Here is a 12038-nt window from a genome sequence, read left to right as displayed (position 1 = left end):
ATTTCCATGTTTATACAGATAGCGGTGTAGATATTTCCATGTTTATACAGATAGCGGTGTAGATATTTCCATGTTTATACAGAAGGCGGTGTAGATATTCCCAAGTTTATAAAGATAGCGGTGTAGTTATTTCCATGTTTATACAGATAGCGGTGTACATAATTCCGTGTTTCTTCAGATGGCTGTGTAGATATTTCCATGTGTATACAGATGGCAGTGTAGATATTTCCATGTTTATACAGATGGAGGTGTAGATATTTCCAAGTTTATACAGATGACTGTGTAGATATCTTCATGTTTTTACAGAGGGCGGTGTAGATATTTCCATGTTTATACAGATAACGGTGTCGCTATTTCTATGTTTATACAGATAGCAGGGTAGCTATTTCCATGTTTATAGAGATAGCTGTGTAGATATTTCCATGTTTATACAGATAGCGGTGTAGATATTTCCATGTTTATACAGATAGCGTTGTACATATTTCCATGTTTATACAGATAGCGGTGTAGATATTTCAGTGTTTATACTGATAGCGGTGGAGCTATTTCTATGTTAATACAGATAGCGATGTAGATATTTCCATGTTTATAGTGATGGCGGTGTAGATATTTCCATGTTTATAGAGATTGCAGTGTAGATATTTCCATATTTATAGAGATAGCGTTGTACGTATTTCCATGTTTATAGAGATAGCGGAGTAGATATTTCCGTGGTTACACAGATGGCTGGGTAGGTATTTCCACGGGTATACAGATGGCACTGTAGATATTTCCATGTTTATAGATATGGTGGTGTAGATATTTCCATGTTTATACAGATGACTCTGTAGATATTTGCATGTTTATACAGATGGTGGTGTACATATTTCCATGTTTATAGAGATAACAGTGTAGATATTTCCATATTTATAAAGATAGCGAAGTAGATATTTCCATGTTGATACAGATAGCGGTGTAGATATTTCCATGTTTACAGAGATAGCGGTGTAGATATTTCCATCTTTGCACAGATTGCGCTGTAGACATTTCGATCTTTACACAGATAGCTGTGTAGATATTTGCAAGTTTACAAAGATATCTGTGTAGATTTCCACGTTTACACAGATAGCGTTGTAGATATTTCCATGTTTATACAGATAGCGGTGTAGATATTTCCATGTTTATACAGATATCGGTGTAGATATTTCCATGTTTATACTGATAGCGGTGGAGACATTTCCATATTTATACAGATAGCGATGTAGATATTTCCATGTTTATAGAGATGGCGGTGTAGATATTTCCATGTTTATAGAGATTGCAATGTAGATATTTCTATGTTTATAGAGATAGTGGTGTAGATATTTCCATGTGTATAGAGATGGCGGTGTAGGTATTTCCATGTGTATAGAGATGGCGGTGTAGGTATTTCCATGTTTATAGAGATAGTGGTGAGGATATTTCCGTATTTATACAGATAGCGTTGTAGGTATTTCCAGGTTTATAGTGATAGTGGTGAGGATATTTCCGTATTTATACTGATAGCGTTGTAGATATTTCCATAGTTATACAGATAGCCGTTTTGGTATTTCCATGTTTATACAGATAGCGGTGTAGATATTTCCATGTTTATACAGATAGCGGTGTAGATATTTCCATGTTTACACAGATAGGTGAGTAGATATTTCCATGTTTACACAGATAGCGTTGTAGATATTCCCATCTTTATACAGATAGCGGTGTAGATATTTCAATGTTTATACAGATAACGGTGTTGGTATTCCCATGTTTATACAGATAGCGGTGTAGATATTTCCATGTTTATACAGAAGGCGGTGTAGATATTTCCAAGTTTATAAAGATAGCTGTGTAGTTATTTCCATGTTTATACAGATAGCGGTGTACATATTTCCATGTTTCTTCAGATGGCTGTGTAGATATTTCCATGTGTATACAGATGGCAGTGTAGATATTTCCATGTTTATACAGATGGAGGTGTAGATATTTCCAAGTTTCTACAGATGACTGTGTAGATATCTACATGTGTTTACAGAGGGCGGTGTAGATATTTCCATGTTTATACAGATAACGGTGTCGCTATTTCTATGTTTATACAGATAGCAGTGTAGCTATTCCCATGTTTATAGAGATAGCGGTGTAGATATTTCCATGTTTATACAGATAGCGGTGTAGATATTTCCATGTTTATACAGATAGCGGTGTAGATATTTCCATGTTTATACAGAAGGCGTTGTAGATATTTCCAAGTTTATAAAGATAGCGGTGTAGTTATTTCCATGTTTATACAGATATCGGTGTACATATTTCCATGTTTCTTAAGATGGCTGTGTAGATATTTCCATGTGTATACAGATGGCAGTGTAGATATTTCCATGTTTATACAGATGGAGGTGTAGATATTTCCAAGTTTATACAGATGATTGTGTAGATATCTTCATGTTTTTACAGAGGGCGGTGTAGATATTTCCATGTTTATACAGATAACGGTGTCGCTATTTCTATGTTTATACAGATAGCAGGGTAGCTATTTCCATGTTTATAGAGATAGCTGTGTAGATATTTCCATGTTTATACAGATAGCGGTGTAGATATTCCATGTTTATACAGATAGCGTTGTACATATTTCCATGTTTATACAGATAGCGGTGTAGATATTTCAATGTTTATACTGAGAGCGGTGGAGCTATTTCCATGTTAATACAGATAGCGATGTAGATATTTCCATGTTTATAGTGATGGCGGTGTAGATATTTCCATGTTTATAGGGATTGCAGTGTAGATATTTTCATATTTATAGAGATAGCGTTGTACGTATTTCCATGTTTATAGAGATAGCGGAGTAGATATTTCCGTGGTTACACAGATGGCTGGTTAGGTATTTCCACGGGTATACAGATGGCACTGTAGGTATTTCCATGTTTATAGATATGGTGGTGTAGATATTTCCATGTTTATACAGATGACTCTGTAGATATTTGCATGTTTATACAGATGGTGGTGTAGATATTTCCATGTTTATAGAGATAACAGTGTAGATATTTCCATGTTTATAAAGATAGCGAAGTAGATATTTCCATGTTGATACAGATAGCGGTGTAGATATTTCCATGTTTACAGAGATAGCGGTGTAGATATTTCCATCTTTGCACAGATTGCGCTGTAGACATTTCGATCTTTACACAGATAGCTGTGTAGATATTTGCAAGTTTACACAGATATCTGTGTAGATACTTCCATGTTTACACAGATAGCGTTGTAGATATTTCCATGTTTATACAGATAGCGGTGTAGATATTTCCATGTTTATACAGATATCGGTGTAGATATTTCCATGTTTATACTGATAGCGGTGGAGATATTTCCATATTTATACAGATAGCGATGTAGATATTTCCATGTTTATAGAGATGGCGGTGTAGATATTTCCATGTTTATAGAGATTGCAATGTAGATATTTCTATGTTTATAGAGATAGTGGTGTAGATATTTCCATGTGTATAGAGATGGCGGTGTAGGTATTTCCATGTGTATAGAGATGGCGGTGTAGGTATTTCCATGTTTATAGAGATAGTGGTGAGGATATTTCCGTATTTATACAGATAGCGTTGTAGGTATTTCCAGGTTTATAGTGATAGTGGTGAGGATATTTCCGTATTTATACTGATAGCGTTGTAGATATTTCCATATTTATACAGATAGCCGTTTTGGTATTTCCATGTTTATACAGATAGCGGTGTAGATATTTCCATGTTTATACAGATAGCGGTGTAGATATTTCCATGTTTACACAGATAGGTGAGTAGATATTTCCATGTTTACACAGATAGCGTTGTAGATATTCCCATCTTTATACAGATAGCGGTGTAGATATTTCAATGTTTATACAGATAAGAGTGTTGGTATTCCCATGTTTATACAGATAGCGGTGTAGATATTTCCATGTTTATACAGAAGGCGGTGTAGATATTTCCAAGTTTATAAAGATAGCTGTGTAGTTATTTCCATGTTTATACAGATAGCGGTGTACATATTTCCATGTTTCTTCAGATGGCTGTGTAGATATTTCCATGTGTATACAGATGGCAGTGTAGATATTTCCATGTTTATACAGATGGAGGTGTAGATATTTCCAAGTTTCTACAGATGACTGTGTAGATATCTTCATGTGTTTACAGAGGGCGGTGTAGATATTTCCATGTTTATACAGATAACGGTGTCGCTATTTCTATGTTTATACAGATAGCAGTGTAGCTATTCCCATGTTTATAGAGATAGCTGTGTAGATATTTCCATGTTTATACAGATAGCGGTGTAGATATTTCCATGTTTATACAGATAGCGGTGTAGATATTTCCATGTTTATACAGAAGGCGGTGTAGATATTTCCAAGTTTATAAAGATAGCGGTGTAGTTATTTCCATGTTTATACAGATAGCGGTGTACATATTTCCATGTTTCTTAAGATGGCTGTGTAGATATTTCCATGTGTATACAGATGGCAGTGTAGATATTTCCATGTTTATACAGATGGAGGTGTAGATATTTCCAAGTTTATACAGATGACTGTGTAGATATCTTCATGTTTTTACAGAGGGCGTTGTAGATATTTCCATGTTTATACAGATAACGGTGTCGCTATTTCTATGTTTATACAGATAGCAGGGTAGCTATTTCCATGTTTATAGAGATAGCTGTGTAGATATTTCCATGTTTATACAGATAGCGTTGTAGATATTCCATGTTTATACAGATAGCGTTGTACATATTTCCATGTTTATACAGATAGCGGTGTAGATATTTCAATGTTTATACTGAGAGCGGTGGAGCTATTTCCATGTTAATACAGATAGCGATGTAGATATTTCCATGTTTATAGTGATGGCGGTGTAGATATTTCCATGTTTATACAGATAGCGGTGTAGATATTTCCATGTTTACACAGATAGGTGAGTAGATATTTCCATGTTTACACAGATAGCGTTGTAGATATTCCCATCTTTATACAGATAGCGGTGTAGATATTTCAATGTTTATACAGATAACAGTGTTGGTATTCCCATGTTTATACAGATAGCGGTGTAGATATTTCCATGTTTATACAGAAGGCGGTGTAGATATTTCCATGTTTATACAGATTGCAGTGTAGATATTTCCATGTTTATACAGATAGCGTTGTACATATTTCCAAGTTTATACAGATAGCGGTGTAGATATTTCAGTGTTTATACTGATAGCGGTGGAGCTATTTCCATGTTAATACAGATAGCGATGTAGATATTTCCATGTTTATAGTGATGGCGGTGTAGATATTTCCATGTTTATAGAGATTGCAGCGTAGTTATTTCCATATTTATAGAGATAGCGTTGTACGTATTTCCATGTTTATAGAGATAGCGGAGTAGATATTTCCGTGGTTACACAGATGGCTGGGTAGGTATTTCCACGGCTATACAGATGGCACTGTAGATATTTCCATGTTTATACATATGGTGGTGTAGACATTTCCATGTTTATACAGATGACTCTGTAGATATTTGCATGTTTATACAGATGATGGTGTAGATATTTCCATGTTTATAGAGATAACAGTGTAGATATTTCCATGTTTATAAAGATAGCGAAGTAGATATTTCCATGTTGATACAGATAGCGGTGTAGATATTTCCATGTTTACAGAGATAGCGGTGTAGATATATCCATCTTTTCACAGATTGCGCTGTAGACATTTCGATCTTTACACAGATAGCTGTGTAGATATTTGCAAGTTTACACAGATATCTGTGTAGATACCTCCATGTTTACACAGATAGCGTTGTAGATATTTCCATGTTTATACAGATAGCGGTGTAGATATTTCCATGTTTATACAGATATCGGTGTAGATATTTCCATGTTTATACTGATAGCGGTGGAGATATTTCCATATTTATACAGATAGCGATGTAGATATTTCCATGTTTATAGAGATGGCGGTGTAGATATTTCCATGTTTATAGAGATTGCAATGTAGATATTTCTATGTTTATAGAGATAGTGGTGTAGATATTTCCATGTGTATAGAGATGGCGGTGTAGGTATTTCCATGTGTATAGATATGGCGGTGTAGGTATTTCCATGTTTATAGAGATAGTGGTGAGGATATTTCCGTAGTTATACAGATAGCGTTGTAGGTATTTCCAGGTTTATAGTGATAGTGGTGAGGATATTTCCGTATTTATAAAGATAGCGTTGTAGATATTTCCATGTTTATACAGATAGCCGTTTTGGTATTTCCATGTTTATAAAGATAGCGGTGTAGATATTTCCATGTTTATAGAGATAGCGGTGTAGATATTTCCATGTTTACACAGATAGGAGTGTAGATATTTCCATGTTTACACAGATAGCGTTGTAGATATTTCCATGTTTATACAGATAGCGGTGTAGATATTTCCATGTTTATACAGATAGCGGTGTAGATATTTCCATGTTTATACAGAAGGCGGTGTAGATATTTCCAAGTTTATAAAGATAGCGGTGTAGTTATTTCCATGTTTATACAGATAGCGGTGTACATAATTCCGTGTTTCTTCAGATGGCTGTGTAGATATTTCCATGTGTATACAGATGGCAGTGTAGATATTTCCATGTTTATACAGATGGAGGTGTAGATATTTCCAAGTTTATACAGATGACTGTGTAGATATCTTCATGTTTTTACAGAGGGCGGTGTAGATATTTCCATGTTTATACAGATAACGGTGTCGCTATTTCTATGTTTATACAGATAGCAGGGTAGCTATTTCCATGTTTATAGAGATAGCTGTGTAGATATTTCCATGTTTATACAGATAGCGGTGTAGATATTTCCATGTTTATACAGATAGCGTTGTACATATTTCCATGTTTATACAGATAGCGGTGTAGATATTTCAGTGTTTATACTGATAGCGGTGGAGCTATTTCTATGTTAATACAGATAGCGATGTAGATATTTCCATGTTTATAGTGATGGCGGTGTAGATATTTCCATGTTTATAGAGATTGCAGTGTAGATATTTCCATATTTATAGAGATAGCGTTGTACGTATTTCCATGTTTATAGAGATAGCGGAGTAGATATTTCCGTGGTTACACAGATGGCTGGGTAGGTATTTCCACGGGTATACAGATGGCACTGTAGATATTTCCATGTTTATAGATATGGTGGTGTAGATATTTCCATGTTTATACAGATGACTCTGTAGATATTTGCATGTTTATACAGATGGTGGTGTACATATTTCCATGTTTATAGAGATAACAGTGTAGATATTTCCATATTTATAAAGATAGCGAAGTAGATATTTCCATGTTGATACAGATAGCGGTGTAGATATTTCCATGTTTACAGAGATAGCGGTGTAGATATTTCCATCTTTGCACAGATTGCGCTGTAGACATTTCGATCTTTACACAGATAGCTGTGTAGATATTTGCAAGTTTACAAAGATATCTGTGTAGATTTCCATGTTTACACAGATAGCGTTGTAGATATTTCCATGTTTATACAGATATCGGTGTAGATATTTCCATGTTTATACAGATATCGGTGTAGATATTTCCATGTTTATACTGATAGCGGTGGAGACATTTCCATATTTATACAGATAGCGATGTAGATATTTCCATGTTTATAGAGATGGCGGTGTAGATATTTCCATGTTTATAGAGATTGCAATGTAGATATTTCTATGTTTATAGAGATAGTGGTGTAGATATTTCCATGTGTATAGAGATGGCGGTGTAGGTATTTCCATGTGTATAGAGATGGCGGTGTAGGTATTTCCATGTTTATAGAGATAGTGGTGAGGATATTTCCGTATTTATACAGATAGCGTTGTAGGTATTTCCAGGTTTATAGTGATAGTGGTGAGGATATTTCCGTATTTATACTGATAGCGTTGTAGATATTTCCATAGTTATACAGATAGCCGTTTTGGTATTTCCATGTTTATACAGATAGCGGTGTAGATATTTCCATGTTTATACAGATAGCGGTGTAGATATTTCCATGTTTACACAGATAGGTGAGTAGATATTTCCATGTTTACACAGATAGCGTTGTAGATATTCCCATCTTTATACAGATAGCGGTGTAGATATTTCAATGTTTATACAGATAACGGTGTTGGTATTCCCATGTTTATACAGATAGCGGTGTAGATATTTCCATGTTTATACAGAAGGCGGTGTAGATATTTCCAAGTTTATAAAGATAGCTGTGTAGTTATTTCCATGTTTATACAGATAGCGGTGTACATATTTCCATGTTTCTTCAGATGGCTGTGTAGATATTTCCATGTGTATACAGATGGCAGTGTAGATATTTCCATGTTTATACAGATGGAGGTGTAGATATTTCCAAGTTTCTACAGATGACTGTGTAGATATCTTCATGTGTTTACAGAGGGCGATGTAGATATTTCCATGTTTATACAGATAACGGTGTCGCTATTTCTATGTTTATACAGATAGCAGTGTAGCTATTCCCATGTTTATAGAGATAGCTGTGTAGATATTTCCATGTTTATACAGATAGCGGTGTAGATATTTCCATGTTTATACAGATAGCGGTGTAGATATTTCCATGTTTATACAGAAGGCGTTGTAGATATTTCCAAGTTTATAAAGATAGCGGTGTAGTTATTTCCATGTTTATACAGATATCGGTGTACATATTTCCATGTTTCTTAAGATGGCTGTGTAGATATTTCCATGTGTATACAGATGGCAGTGTAGATATTTCCATGTTTATACAGATGGAGGTGTAGATATTTCCAAGTTTATACAGATGATTGTGTAGATATCTTCATGTTTTTACAGAGGGCGATGTAGATATTTCCATGTTTATACAGATAACGGTGTCGCTATTTCTATGTTTATACAGATAGCAGGGTAGCTATTTCCATGTTTATAGAGATAGCTGTGTAGATATTTCCATGTTTATACAGATAGCGGTGTAGATATTTCCATGTTTATACAGATAGCGTTGTACATATTTCCATGTTTATACAGATAGCGGTGTAGATATTTCAGTGTTTATACTGATAGCGGTGGAGCTATTTCCATGTTAATACAGATAGCGATGTAGATATTTCCATGTTTGTAGTGATGGCGGTGTAGATATTTCCAGGTTTATAGAGATTGCAGCATAGATATTTCCAAATTTATAGAGATAGCGTTGTACGTATTTCCATGTTTATAGAGATAGCGGAGTAGATATTTCCGTGGTTACACAGATGGCTGGGTAGGTATTTCCACGGGTATACAGATGGCACTGTAGATATTTCCATGTTTATAGATATGGTGGTGTAGATGTTCCCATGTTTATACAGATGACTCTGTAGATATTTGCATGTTTATACAGATGGTGGTGTAGATATTTCCATGTTTATAGAGATAACAGTGTAGATATTTCCATGTTTATAAAGATAGCGAAGTAGATATTTCCATGTTGATACAGATAGCGGTGTAGATATTTCCATGTTTACAGAGATAGCGGTGTAGATATTTCCATCTTTGCACAGATTGCGCTGTAGACATTTCGATCTTTACACAGATAGCTGTGTAGATATTTGCAAGTTTACACAGATATCTGTGTAGATACTTCCATGTTTACACAGATAGCGTTGTAGATATTTCCATGTTTATACAGATAGCGGTGTAGATATTTCCATGTTTATACAGATATCGGTGTAGATATTTCCATGTTTATACTGATAGCGGTGGAGATATTTCCATATTTATACAGATAGCGATGTAGATATTTCCATGTTTATAGAGATGGCGGTGTAGATATTTCCATGTTTATAGAGATTGCAATGTAGATATTTCTATGTTTATAGAGATAGTGGTGTAGATATTTCCATGTGTATAGAGATGGTGGTGTAGGTATTTCCATGTGTATAGATATGGCGGTGTAGGTATTTCCATGTTTATAGAGATAGTGGTGAGGATATTTCCGTATTTATACAGATAGCGTTGTAGGTATTTCCAGGTTTATAGTGATAGTGGTGAGGATATTTCCGTATTTATACTGATAGCGTTGTAGATATTTCCATGTTTATACAGATAGCCGTTTTGGTATTTCCATGTTTATACAGATAGCGGTGTAGATATTTCCATGTTTATACAGATAGCGGTGTAGATATTTCCATGTTTACACAGATAGGTGTGTAGATATTTCCATGTTTACACAGATAGCGTTGTAGATATTTCCATCTTTATACAGATAGCGGTGTAGATATTTCAATGTTTATACAGCTAACGGTGTTGGTATTTCCATGTTTATACAGATAGCGGTGTAGATATTTCCAAGTTTATAAAGATAGCGGTGTAGTTATTTCCATGTTTATACAGATAGCGGTGTACATATTTCCATGTTTCTTCAGATGGCTGTGTAGATATTTCCATGTGTATACAGATGGAAGTGTAGATATTTCCATGTTTATACAGATGGAGGTGTAGATATTTCCACGTTTCTACAGATGACTGTGTAGATATCTTCATGTTTTTACAGAGGGCGGTGTAGATATTTCCATGTTTATACAGATAACGGTGTCGCTATTTCTATGTTTATACAGATAGCAGTGTAGCTATTCCCATGTTTATAGAGATAGCTGTGTAGATATTTCCCTGTTTATTCAGATAGCGGTGTAGATATTTCCATGTTTATACAGATAGCGGTGTAGATATTTCCATGTTTATACAGAAGGCGTTGTAGATATTTCCAAGTTTATAAAGATAGCGGTGTAGTTATTTCCATGTTTATACAGATAGCGGTGTACATATTTCCATGTTTCTTCAGATGGCTGTGTAGATATTTCCATGTGTATACAGATGGCAGTGTAGATATTTCCATGTTTATACAGATGGAGGTGTAGATATTTCCAAGTTTATACAGATGACTGTGTAGATATCTTCATGTTTTTACAGAGGGCGGTGTAGATATTTCCATGTTTATACAGATAACGGTGTCGCTATTTCTATGTTTATACAGATAGCAGTGTAGCTATTCCCATGTTTATAGAGATAGCTGTGTAGATATTTCCCTGTTTATACAGATAGCGGTGTAGATATTTCCATGTTTATACACATAGCGGTGTAGATATTTCCATGTTTATACAGAAGGCGGTGTAGATATTTCCAAGTTTATAAAGATAGCGGTGTAGTTATTTCCATGTTTTTATACAGATAGCGGTGTACATAATTCCATGTTTCTTCAGATGGCTGTGTAGATATTTCCATGTGTATACAGATGGCAGTGTAGATATTTCCATGTTTATACAGATGGAGGTGTAGATATTTCCAAGTTTATACAGATGACTGTGTAGATATCTTCATGTTTTTACAGAGGGCGGTGTAGATATTTCCATGTTTATACAGATAACGGTGTCGCTATTTCTATGTTTATACAGATAGCAGGGTAGCTATTTCCATGTTTATAGAGATAGCTGTGTATATATTTCCATGTTTATACAGATTGCAGTGTAGATATTTCCATGTTTATACAGATAGCGTTGTACATATTTCCAAGTTTATACAGATAGCGGTGTAGATATTTCAGTGTTTATATTGATAGCGGTGGAGCTATTTCCATGTTAATACAGATAGCGATGTAGATATTTCCATGTTTATAGTGATGGCGGTGTAGATATTTCCATGTTTATAGAGATTGCAGCGTAGTTATTTCCATATTTATATAGATAGCGTTGTACGTATTTCCATGTTTATAGAGATAGCGGAGTAGATATTTCCGTGGTTACACAGATGGCTGGGTAGGTATTTCCACGGCTATACAGATGGCACTGTAGATATTTACATGTTTATACATATGGTGGTGTAGATGTTCCCATGTTTATACAGATGACTCTGTAGATATTTGCATGTTTATACAGATGATGGTGTAGATATTTCCATGTTTATAGTGATAACAGTGTAGATATTTCCATGTTTATAAAGATAGCGAAGTAGATATTTCCATGTTGATACAGATAGCGGTGTAGATATTTCCATGT

This window comes from Pan troglodytes, chromosome 12 (genome assembly GCF_028858775.2).
Source record: "Pan troglodytes isolate AG18354 chromosome 12, NHGRI_mPanTro3-v2.0_pri, whole genome shotgun sequence".
Lineage (NCBI taxonomy): Eukaryota > Metazoa > Chordata > Mammalia > Primates > Hominidae > Pan > Pan troglodytes.
The sequence above is the reverse complement of the archived record's forward strand: the minus strand, read 5'-3'. Positions refer to the sequence as shown.